This window comes from Schistocerca serialis, chromosome 3 (assembly GCF_023864345.2).
Source record: "Schistocerca serialis cubense isolate TAMUIC-IGC-003099 chromosome 3, iqSchSeri2.2, whole genome shotgun sequence".
NCBI lineage: Eukaryota > Metazoa > Arthropoda > Insecta > Orthoptera > Acrididae > Schistocerca > Schistocerca serialis.
In genome coordinates, this window is record NC_064640.1 from 311,323,394 (window position 1) to 311,348,574 (window position 25,181).

Here is a 25,181-nt window from a genome sequence, read left to right on the forward strand (position 1 = left end):
AGTAGGTTCCGCCCAGAGATCCGAATGGGAACCTAGTTTACCTCCGGAATATTTTACTTCAAAGAGACCCATGGCCATTAATGTTGCTGATTCTTGATTAATAGATTTGCTAGGAAGAGAAGAAGAAACAGGGATGGTTCATCACGCCATCGCCTGCATGAACACAAGAACTAAACACAAAAAAACAAATAGCAGTAGAAAATGATTACACTACCCATATGGTAGGCAAGTTAAACCAAAAACATGCAAATAGTACAAAAATGAACCCACCACACACACACACACACACACAAATCCTTACCCAGCACAGAACAACACAAAACACAAACAATGACCACACACAAGCCACAAAAGAGCAACAACACACACACAAAACAAAATGGCACATACTCACCTACAATAACAAGATTGTTCACAGAATAGGCAACATATTAAAGAAACAGGGACTCCAAATAGGATACAGGATGGAGAACACAAGACAGAAAAAGACCAGAACACAAGAAACACTCCTGGATAAATTTAACAGGTCAGGAATATATGAACTCACATGCAACACTTGCCAGTCAGTATACATAGGACAAACATGCAGAAACTTCAAAACAAGATATTCAGAATATCTCAGAGCTTTAAAAAGCAACAGCTCCCATAGCACATTTGCTGACCACTTTATAGCCAACAACCACCACCCAACCACAATAGAAACAGACTTAGAATACTAAAACCCAGCCACAGCCTATACAGCAAACTGACCATTGAGGAAAACTTCCATATAAAGAAGGCAATAGTGGAAGGAAAACAGGTCTTAAACGAATACACTACACTCTGCAAGGGCACACTATTTAACACATTAAAAGGAACTTTACAAATGAAAACAGCACAAACAGATAAATCCTACACACACACACACACACACACACACACACACACACACACACACACGAAAAATAAATACACTAAAATCTGCAAAGACGCACCATTTGCACACAAATAGGAATACCATATAAAAGACAACAAGCACAGCTAAGAAACACACACAAAGATAAAATGCAAATAAAATTCAAATTTGGCGCCAAACTCTCTGGTAAACAAATGAACACTGACTGGGCTGGGACACACAACACATCACAATCACACTGTGTTCTGGTGTAGTGAAAAGCGTTTTACTACGTAATTTGTGGAAAATACTTACTATAGTCACGTATGCATCACAACATCTGAGCATGATGCGGAGAATGGAAGTGCTTGTCACACGAAAACGTAAGTAAATACGAAAATAGGCGCGAAAAACTAAATTACACTCTAAAATATAGGTTAACTCTCAGCAAAAAACTTTCTCATCAACATCGTTTGGTTGCAGATGACAAGCTACCTGTAATAATTAACACAAGAGTGGTCCAGTAAATTCATGCTCACCAAATGTAAAGGTATTTACAAAAAGAAACGATCTGTTGTTTGAACTAAAAATGCACTTAATTTTATAATCATGTAACAAAAATGTTCACATTGCAGAATAAATAAAAACGAAAACCCACAGATGATGGCACAGTGGTGCCGAAACATGTTTGGGTACTGAGAAAAACGGTGTTTTGCGTAACAGGCGGACCTCAAATCCCAAAAATGTTAACTGCAAACATGGCCATTACAAGGAGCTGCAAACCAAAGATGGATATGACTTTTTCATTCTACTTTCAATCAATTGGGACTTTTTAAAAGAGCTTAGTAATTGGTACTACATTATAAATCTATGTTTAAATAAATTAACAATTACTTTTCTGTTTAAATTTATTGAAGCTCTTCTCCTTTTCCTATTGATTTACACCCACCACCGATAATTCTATTTTGGTAATGCTGAGGTGACATGAGGACAAATCATATAAGATACATTTTTTTAATTGTTTAGTGATTTACTCACTTGCTTTTAAACCATATACTGTAACTTATTGGAAGTATTTTCTTAGCAAGAAAAATGTGTCATCATTAATTAATTTTCGTTGAATTTTTTTAGTTAATATAGTTTCATAATATGAATCATCCTTGCAAATACTGTATGTCACACTTTGGGACACTCCACTTGTCACCCAGTATTATCCTGGTCTTGAATGTATCAATCAGCTTCTTCGCCAAGGCCATGACTTCCTAAAATCATGGACTGAAGTGTGATCCATTCTGTGTGAGATTTTGCCAGCCACACCTAGAATAGCTTTTCGTCACCTGGTCTCCGCAATATCCTTGTCAGACCCTATGCTCCTTCTGCACTCATCTCCCTACCCTGTGGCTCCTACTCCTGTGACTGTCCCCGCTGCAGGATTTGCCCTATGCACCCTCCTACCACCACCTATTCCCACCATGTAACTGGCAAAAATATACTATCACAGGGCGAGCCACCTGTGAAACAACACATGTCATATACCAGATGTTGTTTAAACACTCTTCAGCCTTACACAGTGGCATGACTACTACCCAGTTATCAGTCAGGATGAATAGACACAGGCAGAGGGTGTATACAGGCAACAAACAATATCCTGTTGCAGAGTGTGCTGTACAACATGACAATCGTGATCTCTGTGCCTGTTGCACCACACAGGTACCAGTTTCTCAGAACTCCACAGGTGGGAACTAGCAGTACATGTCCTTGGTTGTCGCAACCCACCTGGCCTTAATTTACATTAATTCCTTCCATCTCAGCATTTCTTTCCTTTAACTTGTCCTTTCTTCACTCCATTTTAGTTTTCTACATCTTCCATTTTCTGGCTTGTTTATTTTTTGCTGTCCTGCCTGCCACCTCTGTTACATACAATGCACTTAGCTTTTCACTTTTGTTAAGGCATGCATGATGTTTTCGTAGTAACCTCTGTCTTGTGTATTACCCTGTCTTCCATCTTTAAGCTCCCAGATTTTCAAATCTTGCCCGTTACAGTCCCCAACAATCAGTGTTTCTTTCTCATCATGTCCTGTAAGTCTACCCTGACCCGAGGTTCTGGGTGACTTTTCTGAACTACACCCGTTTCCCTACATCTCTGCAGTCCTTTTCCTTCACCCCTCTTCCTTCCTCTTCAACTCTTCTGCCAGAAAATGGAGCCACTGGCCCCTAAAGCTTGTAAAAGTTAAATCCTGTGTGTGTGTGTGTGTGTGTGAGGCAATAACAGAGTTCAGTCAACTGTAATAACCGACTCATAGAGGGATGATCAACAAAAATATAATAAGTCGTCTGGGTAAGAATTTTAACAAGGAAAGCCTGGAAACCTAGATGGAGATGTATCGGGCTTAATGCTTTCACCAGACAAATATGAGGTCACAAGCATTAAGAAATGAGTAATGACTAAATCATGAAAGGATTGCCAGCAAAAAAGTCACTTGGTAACAATTTTAACAATTACAGTCTGGAAACCTAGGCAGAGATGTACAGTGCTTGAAACTGTAGCGATATCAGTATGAGGTGACGAGCATTAAGAAACCAATAATTTCAAGCTGGATGGTTGCAAATTGTGGGTAAAAATGTGACATGATCACGTACCATCTATAAGCAAACAACCACAACACAGTATAAAGATGCCACCAGTTGACGAGTAGGACGGAGTTGATTCAAGAGTTCCTGACAGCAGATGAGTCTTGGGTGACCAACAACTGACAGCAGAGAATTATGCAAGGGAAATACGTGTATTCAATTAAGCTTGTCCCCTAAGAAAGACTTGCATTCTTGCCTGTACATACCTGTGGGTAGTTTGTCTATCATGGCTTACTTGTAGCTATGACTATTGTCATTTACAGTGTGATGTATGCAGGACCTGAGGGTTCAATTTGAGCAATAAGAAACTGGCTTCCTTTCATGATTCTAGTCTAAGTGATAGGGCAGGCAGGTTCTTTGTTCTAGTAATTTGAGTGTCTAGTAAGCCTCATCTATGTTCTCCACTCATTAAAATTGTGACCCAGTGACTGTGCTCTTCAGCATGTTCATGTAAGCTCAGGAAGAAGCAATAAAATCAGACCAAGGTACCAAACCAGAAGCTCATTTCTTCATTTGTACCTCCCTAGCCTTATACCCGAGTTTGTATGCTGTCTCCAACCATAGAGACCTGATAAACCTCAGCTAAACCCTGAACCCTGTTGTCAACTTATTCCTTTGCATGAAGCCTCTAGTGTGCCAAAGCATTGGTGGATCTGAAAAATCCCACACCACTTGCTGTCTAACTGAGGGATTCATGTATGTATGTTGCAACCTCCATCAGGGTACAACACAACAATAATGCTTTAACAATGGCAAATTGATTGAATGTGTCTGTTCAGAACTGAATATGCTGGTCTGCAATGACGGTTTTCATTTGGTTGCTCCCACATACTGGTTTCACTCAAAAAACTGAATGTTTAGTCCAATCAATTCGTAAAGCTACAACCGACTGATTAAATTGTTTTCATTTGTTTGCTCACATAGAGTAGTTTTGCTCAAAATAATGAATGAATAATTCTGCTGACACGTGAAACTACAACCAAATTAGATGACTGTTTTCCAGTAACCAACTGAATCAATTGTTTTTTCATTTGGTTGTTCCTGTCACTAGGTCTTCCAATGCTGCAGTAGTCCAATGTGGTCTGACTACACAAATAAATAAAGTTTATAAAATTTCACTTTTGTTTATAAACTACTCTCTATAGCACAGTCACACCGGTATGTAGTCACACATACTACAAGCATTACTCTGAGACAGTAAGAGTCTCAATTAGTTTTTTGACATTTAGCTGGATGGAATGGTTTGTCCTCTTCTATCTTGTCAGCAAGTGATGCATTCTTACTAATGTGCCATGCTGTCTCATACAATCGGTGCTTTAATTACTATCAAGAAATTTGTAACTCCATGAATCATGATTTACCAGTCTACACGAGTCGACCGAAGCGTCCGATCCCACCCGTCGGCTTTGACCTGTGACATAAGGCTGTTGTTGGGTATGACGTCACGATGGCGCGGAATTTAGTGAGAGTGGCGTGTTTGTAGGTGTTGTTTTGATGCGATCGGTGGTGCTCTCTGGTGGTGTGTTAGGTGATGTTTCTGTTTTAGTTTGCGAGTGTGGCGTCGTGTGAATTTTGGTAAATTGCTTTTTTATGTCTTTGGTAGGTATGGATATGACTGACAGGGTCAACAGTTTTTGGTTGTCAGCTACGATGGGGGACAGTGCGTTGTATCTAATAAAATTTCTTCAACTATTCGGATTTTTGGATGAAGTCGTGAAGTGTTCGGTATGCTGTGAAGAAATGAGGCTTACTTAAAGTTCCGGCGTCTCGGACTAGGGACAGCTGTATGTGGAGATGTTGTAAGGATAACAGGTCAAGGGAAGTGTTCGATCCCAATGTGTGGCTGGGAATGTTGGTTTTGGTATCGGGAGATGTTTTTGAGCTAGATAGGTCAAGGGAAGTGTTAGGTCCTAATTTATGAGATCGGGAGCTGCTGTTGAGCTATATAGGTCAAGGGAAGTGTCCGATTCCAGATAATATTGTGTTTAGTGGTATTTGGGGAGTTTTGTGATGTTGGTTTTTTTCCTCGTTTTGTGTGGTTTTGTATGGGGGTGGGTGTCTAAATTTGTTTATATTTAGTTTGTCCCCACCCAGAAACCCCCTATTTCCCGCGCCTGTCCCGTTAGTGTCAGACTTTTTGTGGAACGTGTGTATGTTTGCTTTTCGATGTATTTTCGTCCTCATAATGTGTACGTAACTACTTTATATGCGCCATATTGGAATCGTGGTTTACGGTCGTTTCCGCCATATTTGTGACGTCATGGGTCAAAGCAAACGGGCGGGATCGGACGCTTCCGTATTTCCGTCTGCGCTTCTTCCTTCAGACCTCCTCTCATGTCTACTGAATTGCTTACTTTCTGTTGAACATCCCAGCTGCGTACTTGAGGTTTCCTACATTTTTAAAATGTTTTGCAGATGCATACTGTGTTTTAGACTCTTTGCTGATGTGATTACTGCCATCTGAATTTTTACAGAATTCTTTCTTATATTTTCGTCTTCATACTTTCTGTTTCTTCCCCAGACATTATCCCTCTTTATGGTCATCAATGGGATGTTAAAACCTAATCTTCATTTCTTTTTTCTTATTTATATCATCTCCTTGTTTTGCATTAGCCTTCCTTCTCCTTGAGTGACAGGGAACAATTACTACTATTTCGATCTCCCATTCATTCTTTTGCATTTTATTCTATTCTGCCTGTAAGCAACCAGTCTTAGTACTTGCACTTTTTCCCTTCATATTAATTTTGTGTGTCATCTGTTTGTGCCTGTTTCTTCTGTGCTTGTATTACGACAAACTGTTCTAGCTCAGTGACCATATTGTCTTGACATGCAGCTTCAAGTAAATATAGTATATTCCTACATAAATATAGAAGAGAACGTAGCTTACTTGTTTTAACTGTCCAAGTAATTAACAGTGTAAAGTAGAGATAGTGGTTTTAATTGGATAGTTGTTTTATATTGTAAGGCAGAAGATAAAAGAGGTAAAACTTACCCATCAAATATAAAGTGCACATGAAAAGGAATTATAAGGTACAGTCTTCCACATTGAATTCAGCAATACAGAGTGTTCTGGATTGAGTAGTAAAATATGTACATGTACCAACAAAAAATGTATCCATTGAAAGAACTCTGTCTTCTCCAATAAAATGATGAGCAAAGTAAAACTGTGCAAATTCCTCCACTATCACATGAATGGTATAAAACAGTGTGTTCCCATCTAGAAATAAACAGTCAACTATGAAAGAGCTTAAAATTGTAGAAAGGTACTTCAAAGAGACCAGGGCATAAATTGTCCAATTGCAGAATTGAGGTTTTACCATATGCTGAACACAGTTCAATAAATACAAGTTGAATGGCTTTAGAGGTTTCCCAGAAATCTCTTAGTTCTGCAAATTCCTCCCCCAACTGCAACAGGTTCCTAAGCACAAAGTAAATGGGAGAATGATACCTAGACTACATTAATAAGATTGTTCCAGTGTTACCGTTCAACACGAACAGGATCGAGATCCATATGGAAGGAGCGAGGATACAAATGCAGGTAAAATCTCCTTGCATTTGTCTCCAAGAGATGTATTGCAACACTCCTGTGGAGAGTGTTTACACCATCCACAAAAAAAGATTAACTTACTTACAAGAGAGCTGTTAAAGGGTTAATAGCTTTACTTTTCTTGTTCTTCTTCTTTCCCCTTTTCCCATTTCTTCTACAGGGTCAGTATTTATAAGTGTTTGAGCAATGTTAGTGGTAAGTGTTGGCCAGATGCCCTTCCAAATGCCCCCCCATCCCCCCCCCCCCCCCCCACCAAGATAGAATTGGTGTACCCCACCTACCACCTGCATCTAGATTTATGTTCAAGTGTAAGAATGTTTGCTAAAAGTTTGCATAGCATGTAGCTGAGGCAGAATGTGCATACCAGACCAGCATTTACCTCATTGGATGTGGGAAACAGTCTAAAAACCACATCCTGTCTGGCCAACTCAGCAGCCCTCATCATTAATCCGATGTGGGAAACAGTCTAAAAACCACATCCTGTCTGGCCAACTCAGCAGTCCTCATCATTAATCCACAAGTCAGATTAAATCTGGATCAAGCTCACCACCTCACATCCCAGAAGGGCTGCTTTAATATGCTCAGCTACCTGGTTAGGTAATACCTTTATTAATAAAGTGATGAACATCATGTCTTACTTGTTCTCCTCATCACAGATTTGCAAACAATTTCACTCATTATACATGTTTATGAGAAGGTAACAGTATGCTCACTGTAGCTTCCTATAAGTTGTTCTGTGGATTGGCCCTATGAAAGTATATGTCCTCTTCCCTTTTTGTCATCAGCAGGTCATATCAGACTTATGTTTATTTTCATACGACAGGGTGATTATAATTAAAGTTCCAGGTTCAAAATGCCATAAAAAAAGAATAGCTACTCAGAACGATGTCAAATTTGAATGGAATATTATCAAAGAAATGGGAAATTGTTGTGACTCACTGATCTTTCAAAGTGCCAACGTGCAGTTACGCGCATCCTCTACATGTGGTGCTGTCTGCCAGCCATGCAGCAGCAGCACCACCTAAGCGGCCAACCAGCCAGCGACCACTAGATTTGGACTCAGTTATGATTTGACTGTTAAAGTTTACACACGTCTTACTCTGTTTACTTGATCTGTGACTTTCATGTATTGCGTCTTCCTTGAAATATATTTGTTCAACTTGAAGTTATTACAATTGGTGATGAGGTAGTGATTTTTCTTTTCCATCGTTGATCCACATGTTTCCATGGCTACTTTAGAGCAACTATTGCTAGGTCTTATAGAACAGCGAACGCTTCTCACAAATGCGATTCGTGATTTTGTCGTGGCATCAAATGCAGGGCGTCTCTCGCCGATGTCTCTACCTACTTTTCCTCCTTATGACGAGATGGCGGCAGACTGGTCTTTGACAGCACTTCTTGGCATTTCATGTCGCGGACGAACAAACTTGTAAGTATCTGTTCCTTTAATGGACTTCACTTCAAATGTATTAGTTGTTGTCGCAATCGGCTCCTTTGAAAGATCCTGCGTCTTTGTCCTTTGCTGAAATGTGCTCACTTCTGTCCGCCTATTTTCAAAAGCATACGCATGTGGTAGCCTCTCGTGTTGCCTTTTATTGTTGTCAAAAACAACCAAATCAATCCTATCGCGCTTGGGTTGCTGAACTTCACGGCCTCAGTAGAAAGTGTCAATTTGTTACTGAAGTTCACAAAGAGTCCTACGCCGATTCCATGGTACGGGATGCTATTATCCGATCGGCGCCCGACATAGAAGTTTGGCAACGTGCCTTCAGTTGGCAAATCCGACTCTAGATGAAGTCCTATCCATCGCTCAGTCTTTTGAAATTCCTCGCATTGCTGGAGCGCAAATAGAGGCCTGGGGTGACGTCGTGGGAATACAACCTCTGTGCACTGTTGACGAAACGTGTGGCGTGTCCCCGCCGGCCGACGTGGCCGCAGTACGCTCCCAAACGCAGCCTCGGCCTAACCGTAAACAAACCTCTAAGAAACTACAGCAAAACCCGCAACTTCCTTCATGTCCGTGGTGTTTTACGAAACATTCACGAGAAGATTGTCCACAATGTTGGGCCGTGTGTCACAAATGCAAAAAAAAGGGGTCATGTGTCATCCGTTTGCAAATCCGACCGCATATATGATGTTCATGAACATGACACTGATTCTGATTCTGTGTTGTCTGTCAATTGTACTTCTTCCCTTTCAGGGAAGTTATTCCTCACTGTCCAAATACTTGGTCAAGATGTTCGCATGCAGGTGGATACTGGTTCTGCTGCCACTATCATCAATTCTCAGACGTATCTTCAGTTGGGTTCTCCAATCCTGTCACCTGTCACTAGGCAATTACGGACTTACAATAAACAGAAGATTTCTCTCTTGGGACAATTTGATGCTGAGGTATCTTACAAATCTGTCATTCGCACTGTTCCCATATTTGTGGTCGACCATAGTAACACGGAGAATCTTTTTGGTTTCGATGCCTTTCGTGTTTTTGGGTTCTCCATAGATGACTCTGTCAATATCATCTCTGATGCTATTCCTTATTCTCAACTGGATTCCTTGTTGACGACATCGTCGTCCCTTTTTTGTCCTGGGTTAGGCCATGCAAACGACTTTGAAGCTCATATCACTCTCAAACCCACTGCTCGGCCTAAGTTTTTTCGGGCGTGACTCATTCCTGTGGCCCTTCGTGATCAGGTCAAACGGGAGCTGGATTGTCTCACTGCTTCAGGGGTCTTGCTTCCTGTCACTTCCAGTGAGTGGTCCTCTCCTGTCATTTTCGTTGCTAAGCCAAATGGTGATATTCGTCTCTGTGGCGATTTCAAAGCCACTGTAAATGCTCAATACCTCGACCTGAAGAATTGTTCACTAAACTTGCTGAAGGCCAGTATTTTTCTAAACTTGACCTGTCAGAAGCTTATCATCAACTTCCTCTCGACGCTGCTTCCCGGCAGTTTCTGGTCCTTAACACGCCTTTCGGCCTCTATCAATACCAACGATTGCCATTCGGGGTTGCCAGCGCCCCTGCTTTCTTTCAGCGATTCTTGGAACAATTATTGCTCACTATCCCTGGGTGTATAAATTACCAGGACGACATTGTTGTCACTGGCTCCACCACTGACGAACATCTTCAAAATCTCCGCACACTTTTTCATGTCTTACAGACAGCCGGTCTTAAGTGTAATCTTCAGAAATCAAAATTTTTTCAGGCATCTATCACGTACTTGGGGTTTCAACTCTCTCGGGATGGTATTCATCCGCTTCAGCAAACTGTCAATGCGATCGATGCTCTTCCTTGCCCTACATCTGTTAAGGAACTGCAGGCCTTCTTGGGGAAAATAGCATACTATCACAGGTTTTCACCATCTGCTGCTTCGGTGGCTCAGCCGTTGCATCGCCTGTTGCATCTTTCAAAGTGCCGCCACGCAGTTACGCATGTCCTCTACATGCGGCGCCGTCTGCCAGCCATGCAGCAGCAGTGCCACCTAAGCGGCCAGCCAGCCAGCGGCCACTAGACTCAGACTCAGTTTATGATTTGACTGTTAAAGTGACACACGTCTTACTCTGTTTACTTGATCTGTGACTTTCATGTATTGTGTCGTCCTTGAAATATATTTGTTCAACTTGAAGTTATTACAGAAATGTGATGGAAACAATAAAAATTTATGAAAATTTTCCCACTATATGGTGCTGAAAATGTCATAACGTAAATGGATTCAGCTACAAATTACAGAAGAATTGCAATATGATAGCTATGGTGTGAGTTCCACATTAAACCAACTGTACTGTGCAATGTGTATCACTGCTCTCAAGTGTGACATTTGACAGTACAACAGTGGAAGTGGTCAAAAGACATCTGTCATATTTTTTCCTTCATTGTCGTATCTGATTTATTTACTTCATTAACAAAATCAAATGAATTTTCCTAATTTTTTTCTCCTCTTTGCAGTCATGTATTAGGATTTGCAGAATATTTATATTTTTTTCAACATTTCATTCGATATACCTAGAATGGCGGAAGGGGTCAATTCGAACCCACTGTAATTTCCTTTTTTAATGTATGTAGATCACCCAACAATGGAGTGGCAACAGTCAGCAGTCATGCAGCGCATTTGCTTCTCAGTGTTGCAATTTGGCACATGGAAATTCCAGTCAACCATAGTTTATATCTTTTTTGTCCACAAAGCACGTTTTCGAACATGCGTCATCAGCGTAGACTTTCTGATGAAAAAGTGTTACATCTCTTATTTATTTATTTCTTACTTCATTGATCCAACTGTGACAAACTCATGAGGGTATAGAGTGTGTCAGTAAACAATATATACATAGGTAGTATTAAAGCAGTCAATCATACTAAAGTAATATTCCATGTTTGCATTACACATATGTGGTTAGAATGACAGATTACAGCAAACATTAGACACAGTAAGTGGAAAACAAAGAAAATTATGAAGTTGAATTGGAAATTGACTTCACTGACGAAGATGATGATTATGTACATGACACAAGTTTAGATGAAGACACTGTGAATAAGGAGTGATTAGCAGAAGAGGATTCATATGCTGATCTATGTCAATCATCACTTCTTTCATTACCGCAGGCACAGCTGTACATGTCTGCAAAGATAACTGCTAGCAATGGAACCATGTGAGGGGTCGTGTTATAACTTCAAGTTGAACAAATATATTTCAAGGACGACACAATACATGAAAGTCACAGATCAAGTAAACAGAGTAAGACGTGTGTCACTTTAACAGTCAAATCATAAACTGAGTCCGAGTCTAGTGGCCGCTGGCTGGCTGGCCGCTTAGGTGGCAGTGCTGCTGCATGGCTGGCAGACAGCACCGTGTGTAGAGGAGGCGTGTAACTGCACGGTGGCACTTTGAAAGATCGGCGAGTCACAACACTTTCCCCCCTTCGAAGTTTTTGCACAGGTCTTGATTGAGGTGGCCTGTAGATTGCTAACGTACATAGGTGTTGTTTGACCAGCCGTAAATTCTTGAGGAGGAGGCTTCCCATACGGACGGAAGTGTCCCCGATGATAACGGGTCGAGATGACAGGAGACGTGGGGGTCGAATCTGCTGGGGCCCCGTGCACCAATCTGCCCATTGCGGCAAGTCCGGTTGTTATAACAGGAGACATGGGTGATGTGTCCGCGTCCGTGGAAGAAGGAGGCAAGTAGCGTTGCTCCGACAGATGATGGTCATCTGGTTCCTGCATGGGCACGTCTCCTGTTGGCGTCAGTTCTTGTGCTGGCACCGATATGATGGTGAGAGGACTGCGTTGTGAGCAATGAGAGATTCCAGGATCCCGAGCGTCAGGTAGAGCCGAAGGTGGTGTAGTGGCATCCGGAACAGGCGTCGTCGGCACACGAGGCTGAAGCTGGTCCGAATGACGCACTGCAACACCCGTGTCCGTCTGGATTTCATACAGGCGTCGGCCACGGTGTCGTAAGATGCAGCCAGGACTCCATTTTGGCCGCTTGCCATATCCCCGTACCCATACAAGGTAGCTGGCGGTGAACCGGTCAAGCAAAGGCACCCGCAGACGTGAAGTGGAAGACCGCAGAAGATGAAGTAGCGTGCAGGGCTGTCGGCCGTGTAAGAGCTCAGCCGGGCTGTGGTCGCCCATGGGGGTGAAACGGTAAGAAGCCAGAAATTGGAGAAGGGCATCATCAGCAGCAGAAGAAGTCAGGAGTTTCCTCATCTGAGCTTTAAATGTGCGAACAGTCATTCAGCCTCACTGTTTGACTGTGGATGGAACGGAGGGGCCGTGACATGCATGACGCCATGACGGGCACAAAAATCCGAAAAATCGGAAGAGGCAAATTGTGGACCATTATCAGTGACAAGAGTAGAGGGTAGGCCTTCCAAAGAGAAAATGCGAGCTAGGGCATTGGTGGTTGCTGCGGTGGTAGGCGACATGCAACGGACAATGAAAGGAAAGTTAGAGTAGGTGTACCGAAAAAAGGTCCCACGAAGTCAGCATGAATACGCTCCCAGGGCTTCTCAGGCGAAGGCCACAGTGACAAAGATGACTTCAGGGTGGCAGCCTGTGACTCACAAGGGCCGCAGGCAGCGACCATGTGTGCAATTTCAGAGTCGATGCTGGGCCAGTACACATGACGGCGCGCCAGAAATTTTCTGTGAGAGACACCCCAGTGCCCTTGGTGAAGGAGGCGCAAGACCGAAGCACGCAAAGACGCAGGTACCACAACTCACGGAGAAGCATTTTCGGTGGAAAGGAGGATAACACCATCCCTAGCCGTGAGGCGGTAACGCAAAGTGTAGTAGTTCCGCAAGATCAGAAGTCTTAGCGGATGGACGATCTGGCCAACCCTTCTGAATACAGCGTAAAACCCGGGAGAGGGTAAGGTCAGAACCCGTAGCAGCCGCCAGCCGGTCCCCAGTGATGGGAATCCGTCCACAACCCGCTGCTTGGCAACATTCAGGTGGAAACACAAAAGTTCGTCCCTATCAAATGCCAGATCAGGTCCCATGGGAAGGCGAGACAGTGCATCAGCATTTGCATGTTGAGCCGTCGACCGGAAATGAATCTCATAATTACAACGAGACAAGTAAAGAGCCTAACGCTGGAGGCGGTGTGCAGCCTTGTCGGGAAGTGATGTTGATGGATGAAACAAGGAAACAAGTGGTTTGTAATCTGTAACAAGATGAAATTTGGATCCATATAGAAAAACACGAAACTTATGAAGAGCATAAATAATGGCCAAAGCTTCTTTTTCAATTTGAGAATACTTTTGTTGGGCATCCGTGAGCATTTTGGAGGCATAAGCAATGGGTTGTTCAGAACCGTCAGAAAAACAGTGCGCAAGGACTGCACCAACCCCGTATTGAGAGGCGTCCGTGGCAAGAACAAGACGTTGGCCAGGTCGATAAGTCATAGCATAGTCTTCAATTTCTGGGAAGCCGCATCGCATGGCGAGGACCAGTGAAAAGGCATGTTTTTATGCAACAGGCAATGCAACGGCTGAGCCACCGAAGCAGCAGACGGTGAAAACCTGTGATAGTATGCTATTTTCCCCAAGAAGGCCTGCAGTTCCTTAACAGATGTAGGACGAGGAAGGGCATCGATCGCAGCGACAGTTTGCTGAAGCGGATGAATACCATCCCGAGAGAGTTGAAACCCCAAGTACGTGATAGATGCCTGAAAAAATTTTGATTTCTGAAGATTACACTTAAGGCCGGCTGTCTGTAAGACATGAAAAAGTGTGCGGAGATTTTGAAGATGTTTGTCAGTGGTGGAGCCAGTGACAACAATGTAGTCCTGGTAATTTATACACCCAAGTATAGTGAGCAATAATTGTTCCAAGAATCGCTGAAAGAAAGCAGGGGCGCCGGCAGCCCCGAATGGCAATCGTTGGTATTGATAGAGGCCGAAAGGCGTGTTAAGGACCAGAAACTGCCTGGAAGCAGCGTCGAGAGGAAGTTGATGATAAGCTTCTGACAGGTCAAGTTTAGTGAACAATTCTTCAGGTCGAGGCATTGAGCATTTACAGTGGCTTTGAAATTGCCACAGAGACGAAAGTACCAGTTACTGTGAAACTACATTACTTTTTACCAACAGTAGGAAGCGCAGTTTTTTGCTTCATTCAGAAATTGTTCCCTAATGCCACTCTGAGTAAACTTTCCTATGATCAGGTTGTAGATTCTCTAACTATTATGACCAACAAGTGAATGTAGTGGCAGCTAGGTACCATTCTTTCATTACAAGAAAAGGTCAGAAAAAACTTATCGTCAGTGTGTAACAGATTTGATGGGTATGACGAAGAAATGCAAATTCAAATGTGCTTGTGGTGCTTTATATTCTGATGTTATGTTATGTGATGCGATCGTGTACAATGTAACTGATGTCAGACTTAGAGAAAAGATTTTGAAACAGTCATATCCATCATTTCAACACATGCAAATACAAGATGAGTATGATTCAGGTACCGTGTTTGCCGATAAATTTGAGCAGCCAGGTTGAGTCGTCCCTTGCTCGTGACTGGCTCTTTAGGCAGAAACAGTTCATGTGCACCATGCCATGTAAACAGCTCTCTAAACGGGTTAATAGATCCCCTGTGGGTCTGGGGGTTAGAATAGGCCCGAGGTATTTCTACCTGTCGTAAGAAGTGACTAAAAGGAGTCTCACACTTTTCGGCCCTATGAGTTGAGGTCCCTTTCTATAGTTTGACCAGCCACTTTCAAAATTCTACAGAAGTGCAGGCCATATGGGGAATGATGCCTTATGTGGTGCATGAGTTATCAATAGTGCCCTTAGATTCGATCTCCTGAATCTCTTGTCATGGCTTTGCATCTCCACCAGCGATTCAACTATTTGGGTGTGGACACTTTCCGGAGTATGTCATCTTCTTCCATTGTCTCCTGTCCTCTTTCACCCTGTAACAATATTGGATTTCTCTGCACCCAATATCCAGCATGGTAGCCAGTCCATTGTGGTGGGGCTGTCATTTACCCATTTGGTGGTAGCCTTCTGACAACAGAGGGATCACACTGCTGATGCCTATGTATGCTGAGGAGTAGATGCCTGCCTTCCTGGGGCATCAGGACTCCCGGCAATGGCCATCATGCCAGTTGGCCTTTGCTGTGGCTGGGTGGTGCCTGTGGGGCCTAAACCGTTTCCCTCCCTCACTATATCATGGGAAGAACGTAGGGCTACAGAACGGACAGAGCCATATTCGCCTCGGTTTTTAGTCTGGAGCAGAACTGATGGGGACTCCTTTCTACCTATGAAGCCTCAATTTTTCATTGAACACCTTGAGGATAAGTTTTGAGAAGTGATAGCACTGTCCAAGGTTCAAAACAGTGCAGTTGTGAATCAGACAGCATCCCCACCCCAATCCCGAGTATTACTCGCCTGTGACATGCTGGGTGATATTCCTGTTTCCATCACTTTCCATAAAAGCCTCAACATGGTCCACGGGATCATTTTCCATTGCGATCTCCTCTTGCAGTCTGACAATGAGTCCACATCAATTTAGAGTGGTGGGGTGTTCATTTCACCTGGCGCATTTACAGGGGACCCAAAGACAACAGGGTTGCTACCGGTGCCTTCATCTTGGCCTTTGAGGGTGATTCATTGCCTGAAAAGGTCAAGTTGATGGTTTACTGCTGTGATGTTAAGCCATATGCCCCTCCCCCTGTGCAGTGCTTTAAGTGCTGGAAGTTCAGGCACATGTCTTCCCGCTGCACTTCCAGTGCCACATGTCGAGACTGCGGATGTCCACTGCACCCACGTACTCCATGTGCGCCTCCTCCCACTTTCATCACCTGTGGAGAGCACCACTCTCCCTGCTCACCAGACTGACCAGTACTCCAAAAGGGCTGGAAAATTATGGAGTACAAGACCCTGGACCGGTTGACTTACACAGAGGCTTAACGTAAATTTGAAAGATTACACCCCATTCATCTGATGTCAACATATGCTGCAGCTACATCACCATTGCTATCCCAAGTGCCAGTGGTTCCTCACTCTGTGCCACGAACAGTGGGCCCTCTAAGCCACCAGAATACATCTGCCCCCTTTGTGGTAGGTGGCAAATCTTCCTCCATTGCTCCCAAAGCACCTACTTCGGGATCAAGGCCCCCCTGAACGCAGGGGATATCGGTCTCTTCCCCCCTGCCAGAGAAGCGACAGCCTCCTTCGGCTCCTCTTGTGTTGTGCAGAAGGGGTCCCTTGGGGCCCTCTCTCCCAAGGTCTCCAATAGTGCCACGATGGACACTCGCCAGTGGCTCAAGGAGCCAAAAGCTGCTGAATGAAGAGCTTCATGGTCTTCCTCCATGCCTAAAGCTGCTTTGGAGACAGCTTTCCAGCAAACTCCTAAAGGGAAGCGAGACAGCAAGCAAACTAAGAAGAAGTTTGCTAAGAAACAGGACTCTCTGGTGGCCGCAGCACCACCACTCCCTACCAATTCTGCATCTGAGGATGCAGTGGAGATCTTAGCATCCCCTGTGGACCTGGATCTCACTGACACCTCATCCACCATCACAATGGCTACAATTACACGATTGGTGGCAGAAGGTGACCCTGAGACATAACCTGCCTCCTTGCGCTCTTCATGCCTTCCCAGCCTGACTATAAAATCATCTTTCATTGGAATTGCAGCGGTTTCTTCCACCACCTGGCTGAGCTACAGCAACTCTTAAGCTTTACATCTGCTTTCTGCAATGCCCCCCAGGAAATCTGGTCCCCAGCATTACAAGAACCATAGCGACTATAACAGAGTGTCAGGTGGAGTTTGTGTCTATGTCCTGAACTCAGTATGCAGTGAACCTGTGCCACTTCAAATCCCTCCTGAAGCTGTGGCTGTCAGGATAAGGATGACGCAGGAAATGACTGTCTGAGACGTATATCTTCCTCCACATGGTGCAGTACCCCTGAATGCATTGGCTACACTGATTCATCAAGTCCCTAAGCCTTTCCTACTTTTGGGAGATTTTAACGCTCATAACCCCTTGTGGGGTGGCACCGTGCTTGCTGGTCAAGGCAGAGATGTCGAAAATTTACTGTCACAACTCGACCTCTGCCTTTTAAATACAGGTGCCCCCACACATTTCAGTGTGGCACATGGCACATATTTGGCCATTGATCTCTCGGTTTGCAGTCCTGGCCTTCTCCCATCTATCCACAGGAGAGCACATGACGAGCTGTGTTGTAGTGACCACTTCCCCATCTTCCTGTCACTGCTCCAGCGTCAGGCCCACAGATGCCTGCACAGATGGCCTTTAAACAAGGCAGACTGGGATGCTTTCACCTGTGCTGTCACCGCTGAATCTCCCCCACATGGTAACATCAATGTGTTGGTTGAGCAGGTAACTACAGTGATCATTTCTGCGGCGGAAAACATGATCCCTCGTTCTTCAGGGTGCCCCCGGCGAAAGACAGTCCATTGGTGGTCACCAGAAGTCGCTGAGGCAATTAAGGAGCGTCAGAGAGCTCTACAGAGGCATAAGCGACACCATTCCCTGGAGCACATCATAGACTTTAAACGGCTTCGGTCCCACATTTGCCAGCTTATCAAAAGACAGAAACAGGAGTGTCACCTTCCCAAGTCTGGGAAAAGATCAAACGAGTTTTTGGGTACCAGACCCAAACAGGTGTTCCCGGTGTCAACATAAATGGCGTGTTATCTACCAACATAAACGCGATTGCTGAGTGCTTTGCTGAGCGCTGTGCTCGTGCCTCTGTGTTGGAGAATTACACCCTCCCCCTCCCCAGCCTTTTGCACTCTCAAACTATGGATGGAAGGGAAAGTCCTCTTGTTCACTACACGCCACAGTGAACCCAATAATGCCCCATTTACAGAGTGGGAGCTCCTCAGTGCCCTTGCACATTCCCCTGACACAGTTCCGGGGCCAGATCAGATCCACAGTCAGATGATTAAACATCTCTCATCTGACTACAAGCGACATCTTGTGATCTTCAACTGGATCTGGTGCGATGGCATCTTTCCCTTGCACTGACGGGAGAGCACCATAATACCAGTCCCCGAACCTGGCCAAAACCTGCTTGATTTGGACTGCTATCAGCCCATCAGCCTCACCAATGTTCTTTGTAAGCTGTTGGAATGTATGGTGTGTCGATGGTTGGTTTGGGTCCTGGAGTCACGTGGCCTACTGGCTTCATGCCAGGGCTGTTTCCACCTGGGTCGCTGTACCACTGATAATCTTGTGTCCCTCGAGTCCGCCATCCAAACAGCCTTCCCCAGACGCCAGTACCTTGTTACCGTCTTTTTTGATTTACGAAAAGCATATGACACCACCTGGCGACATCATATCCTTGCCAAATTATGCGAGTGGTGTCTCCGGTGCCCGCTTCCGTTTTTTATCCAGAATTTCCTGTCGCTTCGTACTTTCCGTGTCCAAGTTGGCGCCTCCCATAGTCCCCCCCCCCCCCCCCCCATATCCTGGAGAATGGGGTCCTGCAGGTCTCTGTATTGAGTATATCTCTATTTTTAGTGGCCATTAACAGTCTAGCAGCAGCTGTAGGGCCGTCCGTCTCACCCTCTCTGTATGCAGACGACTTCTGCATTTCGTACTGCTCCATCCGGTACTGGTGTTGCTGAGAGGCGCCTACAGGGACCCATCTACAAGGCACAGTCATGGACTCTAGCCCATGGCTTCCAGTTTTCAGCCACAAAGTCATGTTTTATGCACTTCTGTCAGCGTTGTACCTTTCATCCGGAACCAGAACTCTACCTTACTGATGATTCCCTCACTGTAGTGGAGACATATCAATTTTTAGGACTGGTTTTCGACGCCTAATTAACTTGGATTCCTCTCCTTTGCCAGCTTAAGCGGAAGTGCTGGCAGCACCTCCGCTGCCTGAGGAACACCAACTGGGGTGCAGATCACTGTATGCTGCTGCAGCTCTGAGAGCCCTTGTTCAATTCTGCCTTGACTATGGGAGTCTGGTTTATGATTTGGTGGCGCCCTCAGCATTGTGTATACTCGAGCCAGTGCACCACTGTGGCGTTCGACTAGTGGTGGGAGCTTTTAGGACGAGTCTGGTGACCAGCGTCCTGGCAGAGGCTGGTGTCCCTCTATTGCAGGTCAGGCATGCGCAACTGCTCGCCAGTTACGTTGCACACGTTTGTAGTTCTCCTGCTCAACCAAATTACCATCTCCTTTTCCCACAAATGGTGGTTCATCTCCCACATCGGCAGCCGAGGTCAGGGCTTACAATTGCAGTTCGCGTCCAATCCCTTCTGTCTGAACTGGAGTCCTTGCCTTTACCACCTATACCTAAGGTCCATTCACATACATCTCCATGGTTTACACCCAGGCCGCAGCTTTGCCTGGACCTTTCGCACGGCCCGTAGGACTCAGTTCACCCCGCAGATCTCCGCTGTCACTTCCTCTCGATTCTTGACATGTACTGAGGCCATGAAGGGGTTTACACCGATGGCTTGATGGCTGACGGTCACGTCGGCTTTGCATATGTCCATGGAGGACATATTCAACAGCATTTCTTGCCCAATGGCTGCAGTGTTTTCACTACAGGGCTAATGGCTATATCTCGTGTTCCTGAGCACATCTGTTCAGGCCCTGGGGAGTCATTTCTTCTGTGTACTGACCCCTTGAGCAGCCTACAAGCTATCGACCAGTGCTAACCTCATCATCCTCTGGCAGCAACCATGCAGGAGTCCATCTATGCCCTGGAACAGTCCGGTCGTTCAGTGGTGTTTGTGTGGACCCCAGGACATGTCGGAATCGCAGGCAATGAACTTGCTGACAGGCTGGCCAAACAGGCTACACGGAAACCACTTATGGAGATTGGCATTCCAATTACTGACCTGCATTTGTTTTTGTGCCACCAGGTTTTCCGGCTTTGGGAGACGGAATGGCATAGTCTTAGTAACCACATCAAACTGTGTGTCATTAAGGAGACTATGAATGTGTGGCAGTCCTCCATGCGGGCCTCTCACAGGGACTCTGTGGTTCTATGCTGGCTCCACATGGGCCATGCTTGGGCACAACTACCTCCTGCACCGTGAAGACCTGCCTCAGTGTCAGTGTGGCACCCGGTTGACAGTGGCCCATATTCTGGTGCAGTGTTCCACTTTGACTGCCCTGTGACGAAATCTTCGGTTACCGGACTCGTTGCCACTTATTTTATCTCACAATGCCTTATCGGGTGATTTAATTATACTTTTTATACCTGAGGGTGGGTTTTATCATTTGATCTAAGTTTTAGCGCATGTCCTTTGTCCCTCTGTGTCCTACACCCTAGTGCTCATAGGGTGGAGGTTTTAATGTGCTGCAGAGTGGCTGGCATCTCGTAATCTGCTTTGTCGTTTTAATATCTTCTACCTATTTATTGTGTTTCTGTGGTTTTCTTGTCCCCTTTTGTCCATTTAAGTGTTTGTCGCCCTTTGTTCATCCTTGTGGTTTTTCCTTTCTCTTCGTTTTGTGTTGTCAGTCTCGCTTGTTTTATTCTCATTCTTGTGGCATTGTTTTATTTGGAACAAGGGATCAATGACCTAGCAGTTTCGTCCTTCCCCTCTCTTTTAAACTAACCAACCAACCTGGCAAATAGAATTAAGTCATACCTTCGGTGCTATTCGTGGCACAAATGCCATGACTGCCCACCCAGACAAGCACAGTGTTGCACTTGGAGCAAGAAAGGTCACGTACAATCCGTATGTTTGCAACGGAACAAACAAAAGAATTCTGCCCACTCACGTAATCAATGCAGTGTATTCAAAGCCTGCTGCAGTCATTAGCAAAACTAGCAAACAAACACTTTCTTCAGTGCTATGCCAGTCCAACAAACTTTTTGTTCAATTGCATATAAGTGGGAAGCATGTGAAATTTCAGTTGGACATGAGTGCCTCTGTTACATTGCTGAATCGTGACACATATGAACTGTTAGGCTCCTCACCTTTCTAAAAGTAGCACACACCTCACAGCTTATAATAGACAAGACATCCCTGTTCTCAGAAAATGTACTTTGCCTGCCATGTATCACTTGTGTACGCAAACTATGACTTTCATGTGCTACAATCATGCGATTGTCAGAACATATTTGGCCTTGATTTATTTTATTTTTTTGGTGTTAACATTCAGGAAACACTGTTGTCAATGACTGCATTCAGTGCCAAAGACAGTGTAGGTAGCTTGCTGAAAAAATTCCCTGAACTTTTTCTGAAGCTTTATTCAAGGCTAACAATTTTGTTATTTTATTGCACATATTACTATGAAAGACAATGCTCAGCCGAAATTTTGCTGGGCAGAACTGTTCCCATTGCATTATGGGACAAAGTGTCCACTGAACTTAAAGAATTGCAAGATAGTGGAGCTATTGCGCCCATACAAGCTAGTCAATGGGCAAGTCCACTGGTTTTGCTCCCCAAACATTCAGCTCACATTCGCCTCTGTGTTGACTTTAAATCTACAGTCATCCTACAAACTGTGATTGATAATTATCCATTGCCACCCCAGAGGATCTCACGAATGGATTAGGCACTGGTCATTACTTTTCAAAAATTGATTTGCGCGATGCCTATCTTCAAATACTAGTAGACGAAGCATCTCAAAACGTGTCGTGAGCATTCATTTGGGCTTGTTTAAATATTTGCATTTGCCTTTTGGCAGTGCTTCTGCACCCACCATTTTCCAACAGTATTTGGAACAGCTGACTGCTCAAGTACCAAACTGTTCAAACTATTTGGATGATACTGTTGTAGCAGGTCATACACCTGAAGAACACACTGAAAATTTGTATAGTTTGTTTCGTGTGTTATCTGATGCAGGACTAGAGTGTACACTGGACAAGTGTGACAGTTTTAAACCTGAGTTGCAGTATCTTGGTCATGTCATAAACAGTCAAGGTGTACATCCTCTTTAGTCACATTTGTTAGCCATACAGGACCTGCCAGTTCCTCACAACGTCACAGAATTGCAGTCAGTCTTAGGGAAAATGAACTATTATGTTCAGTTCATATCAAATGCTACACAAATCACAGCTCCATTGCATCAATTTCATCGTAAGCACATCCCCTTTGTTTGGATAGATGAGCGCCAAGAAACTTTTAAAAAATATAAAGATGTATTTCTCAGTGATCACTGCTTGGTAAACTTTTATCTTGACCTACCTGTTGTGTTGCAAGTTGACGCTTCCGCTTATGGAAATAGTGCAGTGCTATGGAAATGGTGCAGTGCTTTTGCACAGATTTGGTGATAAAGACAGGCATATTGCTTTTGCATCAAAAGTGCTGTCCAGATCTCAGTGTAACTATTCACAAATAGAGAAAGATTGGCTATTGTGTATGGTGTCACCAAATTCCACCACTATTTGTATGGCAGAAAATTCTACTTAGTAAATGGATCACAAGCCACTGCAGTCCTCGTTTTATCCTATGAAGCTGGTTCCTGTACAAACTGTCCAAAAATTGTAAAGATGGCCTTTGTTGTTGCCTCAATAACAATATGAGAGAGTGTATCGTCCAACAGCTCGACATGGTAATGCAAATGCACTTTCACGTCTTCCGATTGACCCTGATACAGACTTTGATGCTTCTGGTGCATCTTGTTGTCACATCAATGCTCACAATTCTGAATTGCTTCAGTCCTTTCCTCTGAATTATAGGAAAATTCCTCAGGCCATGGAAGCTCATTCAAATTTGAACATTTTGCTAAAATATATTCGCACATCTTGGCCTGACTCATTGCAGTAGCGCGCTGATACTTTGCATGTCGGCATAACCTCGCTATACAGAAAGGAGTGATTCTTGTTCAAAATGACAGTGGACAGTCACATGTGCTGATCCCCAAAGCTTTGCAAAAAGAAGTATTGCAGTTACTTCACCAAGGACACTGGGGGATTGCTTGTATGAAACAGTTAGTATGTCGACACTGCATTTGGCTGGGTATGGACACCCAAATAGAACAGATTATGTCACAGTGCCATGCATGTGTTGAAAATCAGTTTGCTCAGCCACAAATGTTTTCTGCTTGGCCTAAGTCACAATCATCATGGCAATGTGTGCACATAGACTTTGCGGGATCTTTTTGGAACACTCGTTGGTTGATTGGGTTGACTTTTATAGCAAGTTTCCTTTTGCTGTGCCAGTGAACTCAACGACGTCACATAGCACTTTTTAGGTGTTGTCCTCAATTGTTTCCTTTGAAGATTTGCCTAAACTCATAGTGTTGGACAATGGTTCTCAGTTCACATCAAATGAATTTGAATCATTCTGTGAACACAATGGCATACAGCACCTAACTAGTGCACCATTCCATCCACAGTCGAACTGTGAAGTGGAACATTTTATCAGAATCAAAAGAAGGCTGGAAGTATCACTTCGAACTGCACGATTTTGTGTTTTACGGGGTTTTTAGGAGCAGCAGATGGTGGGTGCAAGGCGAGATCCTTTGTCGAATTGGCCTATGCATGTATCTCATTTCAGGCCCAGACGGATTGCAGCACCGACATCACAATAAAATTCGCCACTGCCATGTGCATGGTTATCCTTCTGTATCTCTTCCTCCAGATTCACAGATCCCGAGGACAGTGTGGCCACAGCAGCTGCCAGAGGGTGTCATCACAACACCACAGGACAACCCCATCCAGATGGAGCCTTTGCCTCCTCTGCCTGCTCTCGTCCTACCAATGGAGCTGGACCCACAAATGCCGCAGTAGCCAACGCCTTCTACATTGTGGTATGGGCCTCAGGAGGTGGACAAACCACCAGTGCACAGGCCAGATAGTGGGGTATGACTGGAAGTCTCACGTCCCCTGCAGCCACAGCTTCCAGTCCATTAGTGTGTCCACCCTGCTGCCTCCCCCACTGTTTTCATGCTCCATATACAATGACAGTCCATCACCTTGGTGGGGAGCAATGTAACGGCATAAAGTCAAGCACCAGCATGCTATTTGGGAATGATAGAAAAGAGGTGGCTGTGAGAAGACGTCAGCCAGTCGCACGCTGACTGACCCCTCTCCAGGATGATTACACGACAACAGCAGCCCCTATGTGAAGAGGACATAAGTGCCATGACTGACTGGTGATGCTCCAGTTGAATAGCCACTTCACGACCAGCGGCTGGATAGAAGCGTCAGTGCTCATTACTTTGCTTGTACACTCTATGTAACACAGACATGGGAACTGTTATACTGAAGAAATTGCTTATTTTGTATGTCACTCTTTGCTTGTGACACATCTGTGTAATTGTCAGATTTAAGTATTGTCTTTTAATTTTTTGTAATAAAACTCATTAATATGATTTGTTTGAATTGTTTTTCTAGTGAACTGAGTAGGATTCCTGGACTTCACATATTTGATGACAAACTTAGAGACATAATGAAATTTGCCAGTGATGGTACAGGTAACAGGACCTCCACAACCCATCTCCTCAGAAAAATACAGTCCTATGTAAACAATGCTGTCAACCTGCACCATACTGTTCACTTTGCAGAATAAAGAGATGCCAGCTGATGTGGGAGCAGATTTTCCACTGGCCATATTCTGCAGTTCTGTGTACTGACACGTCCTTAGAAGCGGAAATGGGCTTCATCTGTCCACAGAATGTTCCATAGTCATTCACTGTCCACTTCCATGCAAGTAAGAAATTCTAGAACAAACATTTGTCTTACTGCCAGGGCAGTAT

General features: G+C 44.3%; 1 long non-coding RNA gene across 2 annotated transcripts; it reads left to right on the plus strand.

Moving 5' to 3' along the window:
• The first annotated feature begins 1,110 nt into the window (after positions 1-1,110).
• On the plus strand, positions 1,111-24,797 carry LOC126470116 (uncharacterized). 2 transcript variants are annotated; one of them, XR_007586128.1, is made up of 4 exons: positions 1,111-1,257; positions 1,358-1,424; positions 1,510-1,726; positions 24,065-24,797. It is a non-coding gene; the product is annotated as an uncharacterized LOC126470116 (long non-coding RNA). The 2 variants fall into 2 exon arrangements; XR_007586127.1 differs by lacking the exon at positions 1,510-1,726.
• Positions 24,798-25,181: the final 384 nt, after the last annotated feature.